At 43.9% G+C, this 16,941-nt stretch overlaps 1 long non-coding RNA gene across 11 annotated transcripts; it reads left to right on the forward strand.

Moving 5' to 3' along the window:
- The first annotated feature begins 7,286 nt into the window (after positions 1-7,286).
- Positions 7,287-14,100, forward strand: LOC119311282. Of its 11 annotated transcripts, none has more exons than XR_005150948.1 (11): positions 7,287-8,123; positions 8,611-8,803; positions 8,889-8,980; positions 9,086-9,541; positions 10,401-10,474; positions 10,894-11,065; positions 11,484-11,573; positions 11,666-11,757; positions 11,959-12,061; positions 12,943-13,030; positions 13,761-14,100. It is a non-coding gene; the product is annotated as an uncharacterized LOC119311282 (long non-coding RNA). The 11 variants fall into 11 exon arrangements; XR_005150947.1 differs by having other exon boundaries at positions 11,497-11,573; XR_005150951.1 differs by having other exon boundaries at positions 10,999-11,065.
- The last annotated feature ends 2,841 nt before the right edge of the window (positions 14,101-16,941 follow it).

A 16,941-nucleotide genomic window follows, 5' to 3' on the forward strand; every position in this document is an offset into this window, starting at 1 on the left:
TAATTCTGTCATAAAATCGTCATGGATGTACATGCATGACAAAAAACGCGACCTACTGTGACAAACACGTATCATCACATAAGTGTTTTTTTTGTAGTGTATGGTTTCTTTACGTAACACTCTACGGTCCCTCGCTTTGGTGCCGCCATGTATCCCCTGCGCATGTCAGAATCATTTTGCGGTCACACCGCTGCCATTTATGGATAATAATCTGCGCTCACCACTCCAACAACGGTGTCATTTTGCTGCTTGGTCTATTTGGACCATGCACATATCTTTCGCCTCACCTCCCACCCCCCCCCACCTAGCTGACGAGTTCATCTCGCTCGAAGACGACAGTGTCGAGCGGCGGTGCCAGCTGATCATCGCCGATGACACCGATGTTTGGAGCTGATAGGCTCGCGTGCGGGCCATCTAGCGCGGCTTGGATTGCATTCCCGCCGCTTGCCGACTCGATTTGTGCAATGGGGATACGGCGGCCTGAAGATGGCCCCCTCCCACAGTACAATGATCTCCAATGCAGCTCAACTCTGTCGATTTCATTCACTTGGAGCTCATTTTAGAGCTTTTGGCCTTTGTCAGTTTAGTTTTTATCAACATGCATGGTAGATTATAGCATGTATGGCTAGGGTTTGCTCCACTGCTTAGAGTTTCGGCAGGCTATTTAGAATTTGAACTTTTACTTATTTATCAGATGAAGCCAGTGATTTCTACACCGTACAGCTTTTTATGGTGGATATTTTTTTGGAAGTGGAGCTAATAGGTTGTATCTTAGTGGAAAAAGGTATATTTCGATTTTGTGATGCTTTGGAGACTACATTTTCAATGTTGGAAGATTTGATAGAGGAGTTGGGGTATGAGAGTGCAGGAAGAGTGAAAACATATTTGTTGCTGCCAGGAATGCAAATCAATGAGCAAGTACTGAAGCACATTAAAGATAACAATGACACCTTTTGCATCAGGGAATTTGTTAGAGAGGGGCACATATATGTTACATGTTTTATCTTGATCATGAGAACACCATGTGTGGTAATGACTGGGAGAAGGATGATGTTGTTGTCAACCCTGTTGCAAATCTTCCACTTGTTTTGAGTCCAGTGAAGAGCATAAGGGGTGCTGTGGAGGATAGTAATTTGGATCAGTGTGTTAGCCTGGTATGTGCTAATGATGGCACATGACAGAGAGAATTCCCGTCAGATCCCATGATAGGGTTCATGACGAGACCAGAAGTACCAGAAGGGAGTCTGCACACACAATTTACCCAGGTTCGGGCCTCCGAAGAGTAATACCCTACATCCTGCTTTGTCTTGATATTCATGGTGAGGGGATACCTCATGCAGAGGATAACAATGGTGTTTGAGATTTCTACCGAAAGTTGAGTTCTAGATTGGATCTCTAATGAGGTCTTAGGCCTCCCTTTATATAGATAGGAGAGGCCTAGGGTTTACACATGGGGAGGAGATTAGATTGATTCGGTCGTCGTCCTTTTCTTTTTGGAACACGCTCATCGCCTTTGCCTCCCTCGGTTTCCATGATTCCCTTTGGGCCTAGTGGGCCCTGGTCGAGGTCGAGGCCGGGGTCCTTTACGTTAGGCACCCTAAGTCTGGGACCCCGTCAGTAGCCCCCGAGCATGGCAGAGGTCGCGAGCATCCAGGCTCCAAAACCTCCGTCAGGCTCTCCTCTTCATGCATCCGGCCTCCTTAATCGTTGTAGGGTGGTTTTCTCCTTCTTCTTGTTAACTTTTCCAGGGCTCACTGGTACCCGAGACTAAAGATTGGAACAAGGGGAGTTTTAGGGTAGAGAGGAGAGGAAAGCTATGCCGAAACCCGACGAGAGTAAGATTAGTATGGTAGACGGAATCAAGTCTCTGGGAAGGACTACTATGCAGTCATCAAACGCTCATGCATTGTACTGGCTTATCCTTAGTATCTGAGATAATCCCGTGAGTCGGATACGGTCAAAGTTGGACAATCGATCCTTGATGTGGCGATAGTTGGTTGTGGAGTTATTAGGACGCATCTCCCATAGAATGTGTTTATAAGATATATGTAATGGTATTTACCAGCGCCATGTTGATTTATCTAATTTATATCCCAAGTGTGTGTACGCAGATGTAGGTGAAACCTTAGCTTTGGCCTATTTCCTTTATATTTTTCAGCCTCTATGATAATTGTTGGTCCAGGGAACTTGAACGATATGAGACAACAAGAACTTGCTGACATTTCCTTGTCAAGCTTAATTCACTTTCTGGATTCGATAAATCTTAGGGTTTCCAAGGAAGAAGGCTATATGTACATCTAAAACTAGATCCAAGGAAATCAATAAACAATGTGAGTTTCAGTTGATTTGTTATTCAGAGAGCGTTTGAGTTCGACTTTTGGACAAATTTTCTTGTAAATAAATATAGATCATTTGTTCTCCATTTCTCCCTTTGTCGCGCTGATCTACCCCATCCTTGTCTATTTTTTCCACTTTCTGTTTGGTCCTACTTCTTATGTTTGTTGTTTCCAACCGTGTGTCTTGTGGAGTAGGCCATGACTTGTGCTAGTCAAGTATTTGTTGGAGGGGTTCAATCCCGATGAAGAATAGAAGCATCGAAAATTGATCCCCTTGCTGGAGGCCCCTACCATGCTTGATAGTGAGCGGGGTGAAGGAGCGTTGGCCACACTATTGAGAAGGATCCGCGAGAGCAGCAGCTTACTATTAACAATTTCATACAACTATTGGACCTTTGGGAAGCTTTACAGGATGTTCAGCTAATTCAAAGACAAGAGGACGTTTGGAACTGGTCGTTAAGTTCTTCTGGTAGTTTCTCTTCTAAATCAGCATATAAGGCCTGGTTTGAGGACCGTCCGCCTTGTATTTCAGCTAACTCCATATGGAAGACTTTGGCTCCTTTGCACTGCAAAGTTTTTGTGTGGCTGGTTGTCCGCAAGCGACTTTGGACTGCAGATCGCTTAGCCAGGCATGATCTCCCCCGCAATGAGAGTTGCATCCTCTGTAACGCCGATGAGGAGGATGTTGATCATCTTTTGTTGGGCTGCTCCATATCCAACATAATTTGGTGCTCAACTATGAACTGGGTCGGTCTTCCAAATATCTCTCCAGTTGTGGCTAATTCATTTGTCAACTGGTGGACAACGGCTAGGATGAATGTTCCTTCAAGCGAGATTAAGAAGTTGAATAGTATGATCGTCTTAGTGACTTGGACAATTTGGAATGAGCGCAACAGTAGAGTATTTGATAACAAAGCTAGCTCCATTGATCGTATCTTGGACAAAATCAAAGGCGACGCACTCAACTGGTCTAAAGCGGGCGCTAAATGCATGAGGTCGTTGTTCTCCTAGGATAGCTTTCCTTATGCCTTTTTGTTGCTGTTGGGTCGTCTTTGTACTCTAAGACTTTGTATCTCTTTTCTTATATAATGTCACATGCAGTTCTCATGCATGGTTCAAAAAAAAGAGATCCGCGAGAACGACGAGTGGTGCAAGGTGATTCCGTGGTACATAGTTATGTTTGATTCTATATATGTTGTTATAGTAATGAATTATTATGACCATGACTTTATTATTATCTAAAACAAGAGCTTTTGTGGAACAGGGTGGAGTGGAGCCATTGTGTGACCAGGTACACGTCGACGGCGGGTCGGCGGCAGCTAATACAAAAACAGTTGTTGGACTCAACAGCACATAGTTAACTGTGAGGCTTGAAATAGTACTAGTTTATATTCTATACGAGGCATAGTGCACACATGCCGAAAACGCAATGATGCCATATACTCCATCCGTTCTAAAATAGATGACTCAATTTTGTATTAATTTTATTATAAAGTTAGTACAAAATTGATTCATTTATATTGAAACAGAGGGAGTACAACAGACATGGCATGAATCATCCAAAGTTTATTTTGTGAGCACTGGAGAAATGTCTGGCCGCCGCGACCATCCCGCCGGCTGGATCATATTCATACGTGGTGGTCCGGCCGCCGGTGCTCGCCGCCTTGACCTTACGTGGGCGAAAGCAAGCGAACCAAGACGCCACCACCGACCAGAAACCGGAGCCGGATTTCTTACCGTCTCCCATGAGCCGGCAGCGGGCTAGCTACTAATGGAACCGAGCCTCTCTAACCTTCACGTTTGTTCGTCTCTTTAGTGCTAGCTGTTCTCTTGTGCCGACGAGGAGTTGCTGCTGCCGGCCTAGCCTCTTATAGCATTGCTTACTTGGCGACCACGGTGAATGGTCTCTACACCTGGACAAAACGCTGCTTGTCCGGTCAGCATGACACTCGACTTGCTGTCCAAGATTGTACTCCTCGCCTCCGTTCCAAGAAAGAAATAAAGACGATACTCCTAGCTTTGAATGTTCCTCGCTGGCTGCATGCACAAGGGGCCAGGATAGCTGTCAATCATGCATGCAAAACGTCAGTGTAGTTGCAGTATAAAAAAACGGTTCAAAGGACAGCAAAGAGCTTAGTTAGGCCAGCATTTGAAAGCTGCCACGTGGCCAGCTATGCCATCTGCCAGCAGAAGGCAAAGATTCAAAGGTCTTTGCCGTCCGCTGGCAGACGGCATAGCTGACCAAATAGGCAGCCAGTGTTCCCAGTGTCTACAGGTAGCTGCCACGTGTCCTCAGCAGACGGCAAAGCTCTTTGCCGTCCACTAGCAGATGACAAAGAGGCTATATATCCCCTGTTTTTATTTATATTCATTTAATTTCACTGGAATTCACACACATATATTCATTTTTTTCACAGACACAGCAGACATATGATGTATCCAACACATAGCTCCATCCATGACAACATACATACATAAGAAAACACATTTTCATCCATACATCTTACACTAATATCACAATGTTCATCCAACACATTGTTCCATGCATCCATATAACAAGTTCCACATTATTCTTCGATACAAACGAAAAGAAGAACAGAGAAACAAGCACTCCATCCATGCAAGCATCCATATAGTGAATTAAATCTGCAAAATGAGAAACAAGAAAGTTAGAAGAAGAAGAATAAAACTAGAAGAAGAAGAAGGAGAAGAAGAAGAAGACTAGAAGAAGAAGAAGAAGAAGAAGAAGAAGAAGAAGAAGAAAAATAGGCTAAATAGGCTAAATTATGTCATTTGAGGACTAAATAGGCTAAATTATGTCTTTTTCTTCCTATTCCTTCTTTTCTTCCTCTTCCTTAATTTTCTTCATCATATTATGTCATTTGAGGACTAAACAGGCTAAATTATGTCATAAATGGACTAAATAGGCTAAATAAGACGAAAAATGCCATTTTTGAGCTAACGTAGCAAATTATGCCATTTTTTATCTAACTAAGCTTACTGTGTCATTTTAGAGGATAACAAGCTAAGTATATGACATTTATGAGGTTAGCAAGGTTATGATGCCATTTACGAATAAAAACAAGTAAGAGGAGGAAAAGAAGAAGAAGAAGGAGAAGGAGAAGGAGAAGAAGACTAGAAGAAGAAGAAGCTTTCCTCTTTTCTTCCTATTCCTTCTTTTCTTCCTCTTCCTTGATTTTATTCATCTTATTATGTCATTTGTGGACAAAATAGGCTAAATTATGTCATAAATGGACTAAATAGGCTAAATAAGAAGAAAAATGACATTTTTGAGCTAACGTAGCAAATTATGCCATTTTTGACCTAACTAAGCTTATTGTGTCATTTTAGAGGACAACAAGCTAAGTATATGACATTTATGAGGTTAGCAAGGTTATGATGCCATTTACGAATAAAAACAAGTAAGGAGAAAAGAAGAAGAAGAAGAAGAAGAACTTCTTCTTCTTCTTCTTCTTCTTTTCTTCCTATTCCTTCTTTCCTTCCTCTTCCTTGATTTTCTTCATCTTATTATGTCATTTGTGGACTAAATAGGCTAAATTATGTCATAAATGGACTAAACAGGCTAAATAAGAAGAAACATACCGTTATCACGGAGGTGTAGGAATGGTCGGGGTTGCGCCAGTGGCAGACGGAGGTGAAGGACCGGTCGGGGTTCCGGCATTGGCAGACGCGAAAGGATTGGTCGATGCTTGTTGGGAGCAAAGCTGAACCAAAGATCATTTCCAATAATGTCTCGTTAGCATGATGCAAATTGAAATGTTAATAGTAGTAAGTAAGGACCATTCAAATCAAACTCACCATGGTCGCCGGATCAATCTGGGGCATCGAGGGAGGGGCCCGATCGTTTTTCTCACACATGGTCTGCACACTTGGTTCTCGCGAGTCAATCATATTAGTTAGTAATGCGAACATTACGTGCATGATTGGGCTAATATGCACGAGAAACGTACCATGATGAGCTCGTATAGGGCCCGGTGAGACGCCTCGTTCCGGTTCCTCTCCTCCTCCAACAGCTTAGGCGTCCTCTCCTCCCTCTCCCTCTCCCTCTCCGCCACCTCCCTTTTTGCCTCCTCCAAAAGCGCCTGGGTCTTCAATCTCTCTTTCTCAACTGCTGCCTGCAACACAACACTCATCGTTAGCATTGTAAACACCGACGGTCGCACACACAATGTAATGGAGGAAAGGTGAGAGATTCCGTATAACTAACCGTGATGGCGAGTTCCGTAGACCGTGCACGAGGCGTTATCTCAGGATCAGAGCTACTCAGGTGCTTCTTGATCTACGGGAGAGTCTTAGGACAACATATCAGTCCATCACCAATGGCTTGAGAGCCATGGGACCTCTCGCCACCAGATATCATCACCAGCTCTGTATCAAAAGGATCCTGGCTCGGGTTAAAGTCTCCCCTTTCCTCGCCTTCCCCTCGTGTCTGTACTTCACAAGCTTGTGGTGGGAGGAGATGTTGGTGAAGCTCTCTGGATATGATGATCTAGGTCAGACTCCATGAATGGCTTGGCCTTCTTGTACGGGGCCATATGGGTCATGCCATAGAGGTCGAACAGACTTGGCACATGCTTCTTGTTGTGGTGCGCCAGAGAGAGAGGAACAAAATATTAGTTAAGGGCTCAAGCTAGCATGAAGAATGATATCGAGAAACAAGAATGCCAGTCATCCTCCAGCCTCCTCAGCCGCTTGGCGTTCCTGGCCGTTGGATCTGCGCGCTTGATGGAATCTGGGCCGTCGGATCGACCCTTGGAGCGACCTCGTCCGTCGGATAAAAAATATTTACTGTTGCAATGAACAGTTTCACCTCGTTCGTGCCACCGCGCGTAATTACCGTGCCCCCACCGGGGCATTTTGGTCATTTCGCAGAGGGGTGGTATAAAAGGGGCGACTCCCGTGGGGAAAAACCCTAGCCGGTTCCCCACGCGCGCGCCTCCTCTCCCCTCCCCTCCCACGCGCCTCCTTTCCTCCTTCCCCGCTGCCGCCCGGCCTACTCCTTCCACCCCTCCGGCCGGCTCCTCTCCCGCTCGCACCACCTCCTCCTTCCCACCAGCGCCTCCCTCTCCTCCTTCCCCACCTTCGCCCGGCGTCCTCCTTTCGCCCCTTCGATCTGGCGCCGCCCAAACCCGAACACCCCGCCCCGGCCCTGGGTCGTGCACCACCTCCGCCGCCGGCAGAAGGGGGCCGCGGTGGCCGCCACGCAGCCCGACGACCAGGAGCTCCCCGACAAGTATCCTATAGAGCACTCAGGGCTCATTACCCTCCCCCTCCAGCCCGCTCGCCTCCCTCTCTCCCTCCCGCGCCCGCCTCTCTCTCTCCCTTCCGCGCCCCCTCCCTGCCCCGCCGCCGCCGCTCGCCTGCGCACCCGCTGCGCCTGCTCGTGGTGTAGCCACGCCTCCGCCGTGGCGCCCTCCACCTAAACCTAGGTCATCTCCGTGGATCCGTGCCGCGGTTGCCGGAGGCGTGGGCGCCGCGGGTCAACCGCACCGGGGAGGATGGGGGCACCACAAGCCTCGTCGGAGGTCGCCTCTCCAGATCGGTGGAGGCCAAGGGCAAGGGCAAGGAGGAGGGGAGAAGAAGAAGGAGGGAGGAGTGATGTTGGGGAGGATGTGAGGCGGGCTCTTCGGTGGCCGCGAGAACTACGACAAGCGCCTGCACTACCTGTCCAAGGAGGAGGTCGTCGTGCACGCGCGGATGCGCCGCCGGGCCCAGTTCTCCTGTCGCACCTTCCGCAACATCATCGTCCTCTCCATCATCGCTGAGGTAGCGTACCCCCGCCCACCGTCCAGCTCTGTTTTCCATCGCAAATTTAGCGACTGTGGATATTGGGAATATACGATTGTGGTTTAAAGCGAACCAGCTTTATTGAACGAAGTATGCAGGGTGCTTTCATAGTTTGGGATCATCCATGGTGACTAGACAGACATGGCCATTCCACCACATGGGCGGATACACTTCATTTTTGGTTCTTAGATTCTATAGTATATCTTCTTACTGGGGTAGATGCACAGATTTTGGTTATGATTGTTCTGTTAGACATTCATGTTCACAAGTCAATGCTATTTGTGAATTCCTTTCTTTTGTAGTTATTACTGTTAATTTGAGAATTTTATGCAAGCCTTTTGTACACTTGCCCAAAATGTTCAGTTGTGTGCTACTGTTTTCAAAGTACAAACCATTGTATGTTTAATTATATGCTTAGTTTGTCAATGCATAAGAAACCAATGCTGCGCGGTCTGTATATTTGCAGGAACATTATTTATCAAGTTTTGGATCAGATGCGGGGATTTCTCCTAAACTCCACCGCCTCAAGATGTCGTAGTTGGTGTTGTCCGTGCTATATTCTGCAGTGCGCTCGACGGCTGCCTCCTCCTCCTCTGCAGCGGCAAGCCTTGGACTAGGTCGCAGCACCAGAAGCAGACGAAGCCTTGGACTATTCTGCAGTGCGTCCCTCTCCCTCCTCCTCCTCCTCCTCTCTCTCTCTCATCTGTGTGTATGAATTGACAGATTATGTTCGCCATATTGCAGCTGGTCCAGGCGGCAATCGTCCACAAGAAGAGGGGAAGTCATGGCAGCCGGGTCCTCATCTGTGACCGCTCCCTGACCACCATATTCTGCTGGTAAGGGTGCGGAGCAGCAGCTGAACCTGCAAGCGTAATTGTTCTTGATTTCATAGCTGAAAGATGGACTGATGAAACTGTTTGGATTGGCTTTCGTTTTTGTAGCATTTGTTCCTTGTGAGGGGGATAGTATATTATCCTCAAATAATAGTGGAGTGTTCTAAAGAAAGGGCTAGCATAGGAGATGCAACGGGGTAGCATATTATCCGAGGAGTGTTCTAAAGTTGCCAAACATATCTCCCCCGAATCTTTTTGCGTTTGGATCCTTTTGCATCTCCTATTCCTCTTTTGGTTTCTTCTTCTTGCCTCTATCATTCCTTTGGATGTTTCTTGGGCTATTTGGATGTTTCTTGGGCTATTTTTGCTGCTTGCTAGGCGTTTATTTCTTGGGTTTTTGCCTTTCACTTTCATTTTCTTCTCTTTCTTCTTTGACTTTTATGTGCTTCCTCTTCACCTGATTGACACTGTGTTGTTTATGTGCTGCCTACTTTGTTTTGCGGGTACTATGCTTGTCGTGGATTGCTACCTCACGTGTACGCAGAGGACATCTTGGGTGTTCAGGTAGCTGGTTTACCCACTAATTTATTTTACTTACTAGGTTTGATGTGTATATGGATCCCTAAAAAGCATTTCTGTTTGGTGCATCATGTTCTTCCAATTGCTTGATTGATTAGAGAGCCCTGCCACATTTATTTACGAGAGGAGGCGCTTGATAGATAGGGATTCAGTAGAAGCAACTACTATATAAGGATGACCCTTGTATGTTTATGAAATAAAATTATGATGTAGGCCTCAGACTTTCTTGGGTTTATTAAGTGGAAGAGCTAGATTAGCCAGCCAGTTCCTTTTGGGGTTTACACATGAATCCTACATCTTCCATATGATTTTGAGGCCTCGTGTTATGCCAGCGGTTTGATTATTGTATCAGCTAGCTGATTTACCCCCTAATTTTCTTTAATTTGGTTCGATACTGTGCATGTATTAATGTTTAGTGTCACTTGGATTAAGAAGAAAGAGCTGGTACACCGTACAAAAGAAAGAAGTATACAGATATGCAGATGCCAGTAGCTATAATTTTATATATGCAAAGCACAGAGACAATTCTAGATAGAAGTGTATTGAACTACTGATGGTTTGGAATTGGTGGTGCATTATCACCGGTCTACTGTATCGGTAATCACACATTCAACATGTGATTCAGTACAATATTTAGCAAGTCTGCATGTTGTTTTATACGGGGTCTTGAATATTTGGTTTTTCTTCTGTTTTGGATGAAATTATGATTCTATATGCCAATGATTTTTTCTTCTCTCAGCTTGAATTCCGAGAGTAATAGAACTTGCATGACTTGATCAAATTTCTTTACTTACAGTATATGTAATGCTTGGTTGGTCTATTCACTGTTATCCTTTGTTTGCAGCTTTGGAATATACAATAAGTTCGATGGCTAGCAATTCAGGATTCTCGGTTGTCCAATCACCCAGTAACTTTGAGGTGGGATTTCTCTTAATTTGCTTTTAGAGGTATAAGTTCAGTGGAACACAGATGTATGTATCTTACATGTATACCTATAAGCAGTGAGCATTCTCTTAATTGTATGAGAGCAAACAACAAATTACTGGATACATGGCTGAAGTATGGTTGTAATCCATATCCATGTTTGCGCGAGCTTTTAAAACTGACGAAAATGTTAATTATTTTCTTTAGTTACTCTAGCAAACACTGACCTTGATTTGGTATCAACATTTCCAGTTCTACATTGGAATTTTAAATGTAGGCAATGTACTTTTTGTTACACAACAACTATTGCTTCTGAAACCCTTTTTGCAATTCCTACATCAAGGCCTAATGTGTTGCCAAATAAAGAGACGATTAAGAGATATTTGACTGTTGCCCTCTGTCTCTCATATTAGGATTCTTGCTGAAACTTAATGGCAATGATTTAAATAGAGACGGCTCTACGATATGGATATGAGTACGATAGTGTTTGACAGTGGCACAAGGAATGGTGCTCGCAGGTATCGTGCGGCTATGCGGGTTGTCAGCATGGTGTTGCTGTGGTCAGCTGCAGTCCACCTACGCCATGTATGGATCAATAGCACTATGCATGATTCAATTGCACATATGTCTTAGTTTGGATCAGCACGTCATATTTGATTTAGTGATTTGTCGTGAGTGCTCTTGTGTGAGATTAGCATGTCTTTCATATCTGCATTTATTGTATGCCTTGTTTTAGTAGTGCCAGTCGCAAGGCTTGATTAGTACCCGAATGCTTTAATATCTTCCTTTGTTTACGGTTTGATATTGCTTATTTTGTTAATACCATATGATGCCAATGGATTAAAGCTTTCTGTCATTATTGTTTAGAATGTATTGTCCTATGCTTTTGTTGGATAAATTCGGGTGCTTCCTATTTCATTTGTTGGATCATTCTTGGCAAACCCAGATTTAACATTATGGAAAAACTTTTACCACTATTCTTGACATGCTCTCTGTTTTGGAGGTTGCTTCCACAGTACCACAATATGTTGATGGTGACACATTATGGAAGGGGAGAGGATCAATGACCTGATGTGCATCATTGATGGCGAAGGTGTGTATGTATACACCGAGTAGCAAATGGCATTGCTTCTAAATTTTGTTGATGATGTTGTTATTGACACACTGGTTGGCTCGACTGTTCAGGTAGATGCCGCCGGAAACGCCACCGTGTCAGAATGCCAATGATTAAAGTTGTGTGCAGTTAACGTGTCTCTGTGAGAGGACTAAAACAAGAGGTAACCCACGGACCTTACATATTATGTAATATGTAGCAATATTTGGGGCATAACAAAATGTAGTTGTGATGAGATCTTGTTATCAGTATTCATCAGAAAAGGGTATGTAATATGATGTATCTAATTTTAACCTTTCCTCCAAGACCATCCTCTCCTAATATGCTGATTGGCTTATGTGTCACCTTTTTTGTTATTGAGTAGATGCGGAATGGGAGATAGATAGGGGGAGAACAAAGGATGTTGTGTACTCTCGATCTGATGCCACCAAAGTTGAGATGATTTGTGCTCTCTCCCTCCATCCCATGTATGTAGTTATTGTTTCCCTCTCTGATTATTTTGTGCTAGGTCTCCCTCTTCTCTGAATACTCATATTGCCTTTGCTTAATGCCTTAACCTGCTGATGTGTGTTCTGTTGTTTGTAGTCCCTTCATGGGTTCCTAACTAATCTACATTGATACCATTTATTAGTATTTTGTGTACACCATAATTAGTGCTTAGCGAGCTCTGTTTATTGTTTATGCTGTTTTCCCTTTGAACCTTCAGCATTCTTGGGAAATATTAACACATAAAATTACTAAGTTTGGATTGGACCCTCCTGATATAATTTGTCTTTGAATATTTTCTTTTTATTTAATCTTTAGTGTTGCTTAATGCAGCATTACATAACCAAATATTGGCTTCTGGTTTTGGCAGGATGAATGTTTTTTTTCTTCTGATTTTAATGTATTGTTCTGCATGTGAATAAATGAAGGTGCAACTAATGTTCTTTTCTATTCATGGTAAAAAAAGTGTCCATCTGCATTCATGTCAGTGTTAACATTACTAAAGGAAAGAAAAAGATTTGTTTGATTCTAGCAGAACATAGGATCAAAAATTAGTTGTATCCAATGTTTGTCTCTAAGATTATTTTCATGTCCATGTGCTTTATCGTTTAATGCCTGGCTCATGTAACCATTCCAAGGACAAAATGTGTTATTAATTTCTGTAGGGTGGGACGATGCTTCATGTCCTTTGTATAGTTAAATCTAAATGCATGTATTATAAACCTATGTTGAACTTGATGTTGCCTTATAATCTTATGCCTTCTATCACAAATGAATGTTTCTTCTTCACTTTATTTTGTTATCATGTTTGAATTCATACGCTATACGTAGATTCCTACTAACTTAGTACTACTTGCTTCAGCAAAATGTCACACCCTCGTGCCACAAGGCTGCTGATCTCCTTGCTTCCAGGTCAAGGAAGGAAACCATGTCATCATTGGCCAGTGCAGGTATTGCTCTTTAGCTGATATATTGTTTAGTTTCTTCATGGTTACAAAAAATTCTTGGGAACATGAGGCTTAAAAGTTTCAACCTCGTTCAAGTGCTCCAAAGCTTTGCGCATCTTCTGTTTTCTTTTAAATAATTGAGCAATTGAAGCAACCATTAATTGTTTTGTTTTTTACCCATACTTACCTTTTATGGGAAATAGTTTGTGAGTTCCCCATTGGGGTGAGTACTTGATGTATGTGTTGTATAACCTATATTGACGTGGTCATAACGAAGCAATCATAAATATATTTTTTCCTTGTGCAGAAAATACTCTTATGTGGCAACCATATGTTTACTAACATATAGTGGGGTTTTGGAAACTGGTAGTTACTTTTGATGTCTTGACAACAAATTATTCTGTTTCTAGGAATTGTTTGATTACCAGTCCACATGTTTGTTTAAATTGATGAACTGGGGAATCAGATTTTCATGCGATATTGTATGTTTGTCAGTTGCTATGTAATTTTAAGAAAGATCCTCAATTCTAAGTGCACTGGAGCTTATAATAGATTTTTGCGAGGGTAGATATAGATAGTTTCTTGTGGCCTCCCTGTCGGATTGCATCTATGTTCTAAAATCTTATCCAGACCTAAGCAAATCGTGAAATTTTTGGGAGGGGCGCACCTTGCTCCTCACGCCGCTGCTGGAGGTTCACCTTTTTCTGCTCCTCCCGTTTTTCTTGACTTGCAGGTTGCCGCCGGAACCAGATGGGGTCTCCAGCCAGCCTGCCATGTGGCTTGCAGTCCTGATTGTTGGCAGTTATCCTTACATATGTATAAGGGTTTTATTACTTTGTTAGTATGACAAAGTGAAGACAGAACTGATGTATTGAATTACTAATGGAGTGGTTTTGATGAGAACTGAAACCTTTTACTTTCAAGGTTGGACATTGATATGAACTGTGAGTATTTAATAGAGAAATTCAGTTCATATGGAGCAAAACAAAGGCATGTAATACCTTGCATTGACAGTGATTATTTTCCCATTGTGGTACTTCAAATCTGATGAAGAATTTATTTCATGACTGAGACATGGGATTTGGAGAATCTCAGTTATGGCATGTTAATTAAGGGCAGCCCGGTGCATGTAGCTCCCGCTTGCGCAGGGTCGGGGAAGGGTCCGACCACTTTGGGTCTATAGTACGCAGCCTTTCCCTACATTTCTGTAAGAGGCTGTTTTCAGGACTTGTTATGGCATGTTAATTAATCACCTTTATTTTGTCATGGGACTGAATGTTCTGATCTGATACTATATGTTTTGTTTATCTCCTATAAATAATGAAATGGCCTACATGTTAAAAAAAACTATTTTAATTATATTATGTTGTCGATGATGTATGGTTTTAGAATTTGTAGATTAACATTCAGGCTCTTGCTATCTCATGAACGCGCTAAACTCGATTCTGCCTTATGGTAATCTCATGGTGATGTTGCACTACAAATGTTTTCCTTCTATCATATGTGAATGTTTCTTCTTTCTTTTATATTGTTATATTGTGTTTGAATAAATAAGCTAAACCTGGATTATTACTATTACCTACATGACCGCAACGTAGGGGCCGGCATCCTCGCGCCAAGGCGCGTTACCGATCTAGTTGCCATGTAAATAGGTCATTTTGGAGCTAAGAAAGGTTATTATGTCATTTTCGAGGAAAATAAGCTAAGTTTAGGTCATTTTCGAGGTAACCAAGATAATTATGCCATTTTTGACAAAAGTATGCTAATTATGTCATTATTGAGCTATCCAAGATAGTTATGCTATTTTTTAGCTAACTATAACATATTTAGGCATTCTATAGAGCTGTCTAAGGTTATTGTGTCATTTTAGAGCTAATTATGTCATGAATGAACTAGCTAAGATTAGTTTAGGTCGTTATTGAGCTATTGAAGGTAGTTATGCCATTTTTTAACTAACTAAAACATATTAAGTCATTTTATAGAGCTATCTAAAGGTTATTATGTCATTTTAGAGCTAAATATGTCATGAATGAACTATCCAAGGTAGTTATGCCTTTTTTAACTAACTAAGCATATTAAGTCATTTTGGAAAGGATAAATGCTACCAGGAAGAATGAAATTGCATGAATCATGTAGCAAACCACATACCCAGTTATCCCTGTACTCAAACAGGTTGGAGCTCCCTTGATGGTGTGGCACACCTTCCATTTGGTCGCGCTTATCCTTGGCCCTTTGGTGTTCGACTAGCCATTGTGGAGAGCACCACGCATCCACCAAAGCCTCCCAATAGTCCATCTTATCCACACACCATCTCGGGGGAACCTAAGTGAGTCAAGAGAAATTTCAGCGCTATGAATCAAATCAAGAAAACTAAGTTCAAGGCCTTAAGAATAGGTATAATTACCGCCAAGTACTTGTCCCTACTCAGAAACTTGCCGCGACACTTCTTCTTGGCCCTCCTAATACCCTTCAAGGTGTAGTAGTCTCGAACGGCCCGCACCCGAGCCTCGTGCCGTAAGTTCTAAGTAGGCGCTTGCACTCGGCTTCGAAAACCATAGCCGCAGCCTCCTATTCTACCTCTGAAACCCTGTAGAAGGTCTGCAATCAAAGAAGACAGCAATGATTAGTACAATCACTAGCTAGGTAGTGTTCATTTTTAATTCTGTAAAGGAGAAATTACCCAAAACGGACGGAACACAATGTCGACCACCGTCTCGCGCGCGACACTGACGACCATCTCCCCCGGAGGGGCCGGGGCAACAGAGTACAACTCCCAGCTCAGTGCTAGCTGTGGAACCTGACCCTCACCGGGCATCATGACCCACCCAAGGAAGTGCTACCGACAAAGCGTGCCAAGGACCTAGTTGGGCCTACGGACACCACGGTCACGGGGGTATACCCAGCCCCTGCAGTATGACAAGGCCAACACATTAGATATTAATTTGAAGGAACATGAAGGCAAAAGTTAAAAAATAGTAAATGCACTTACTTCAACCCTTTAGGCGCAATCAACCACCTCTGGTCGGGGGTCGTTGGCACGGGTGGGAGCTTTGTACAGCCACGCTTGTAGACCTTCTTGCCCTTCTCACCAGCTCGTCGTCGCTGGAGCTATCATCTGAAAAGGTGTCCTCGCTACCATCCTCCGGGCCACTAGCCTCCGGAGTCTCGTGGGAAGAAGACTGCGGGATCAGAGCCTTCTGGGACGAAGACCCCGTGACCGGAGTCTTTTGGGACGAAGACTCTGGGACCGGACTCACGTGGAGCGAAGGATCCGCGACCCGAGTCTGGTGGGCGAAGGATCAGCGACCGAAGGCTCATGGACCGGAGTCCGAGACGGGTCCACGTCAGACGGAACAGTCTTGTGGTCAGATGAATCAGCTGAGGATGGCGGCGAGGAAGGCGTAGCAGCCTTCCTACCTCTCCCGCTGCCACGTCCACCTCTACCAGCCTTCTTCGTCCTCCCCCGACCTCTCCCAGCCGCAGAAGAAGCGCCCGCCGCAGTTGTCTACATACTGTCTAGCAGCGCTCTCCGGAGGGGCTGGGATGGAATAATGGAACCACCCCTCCCAATAGCGCTCGCAGGAGGCCCGGGGCACTCTGGACCCTTGCCCACCATCCTGTCAACACCTGCAATGACAAAAAGTAAATGAAATTAGTACAACATAAAAAAATTGGATACCTGACATGAACATAATAATATGTATATAATTTAAGTGTATCGTCATCATGAACTTAATAGAAATACACCTGATCAACACAAATATATATGATGTTATTGTATCATCATCATGTCCGAGGTCGATCGGGGTGTCAGGGTGTCGGGTTGACGGGGTCGGGGTCGGGGTGTGGTGTCAGCGTGTCGGGGGTCGGGGGTAAGGGTGGGTTTGGTGTTAGGGTGTCGTACTGTCGGTGGT

Source organism: Triticum dicoccoides, chromosome 5B (assembly GCF_002162155.2).
Source record: "Triticum dicoccoides isolate Atlit2015 ecotype Zavitan chromosome 5B, WEW_v2.0, whole genome shotgun sequence".
In the NCBI taxonomy this organism is placed as follows: Eukaryota; Viridiplantae; Streptophyta; class Magnoliopsida; order Poales; family Poaceae; genus Triticum; species Triticum dicoccoides.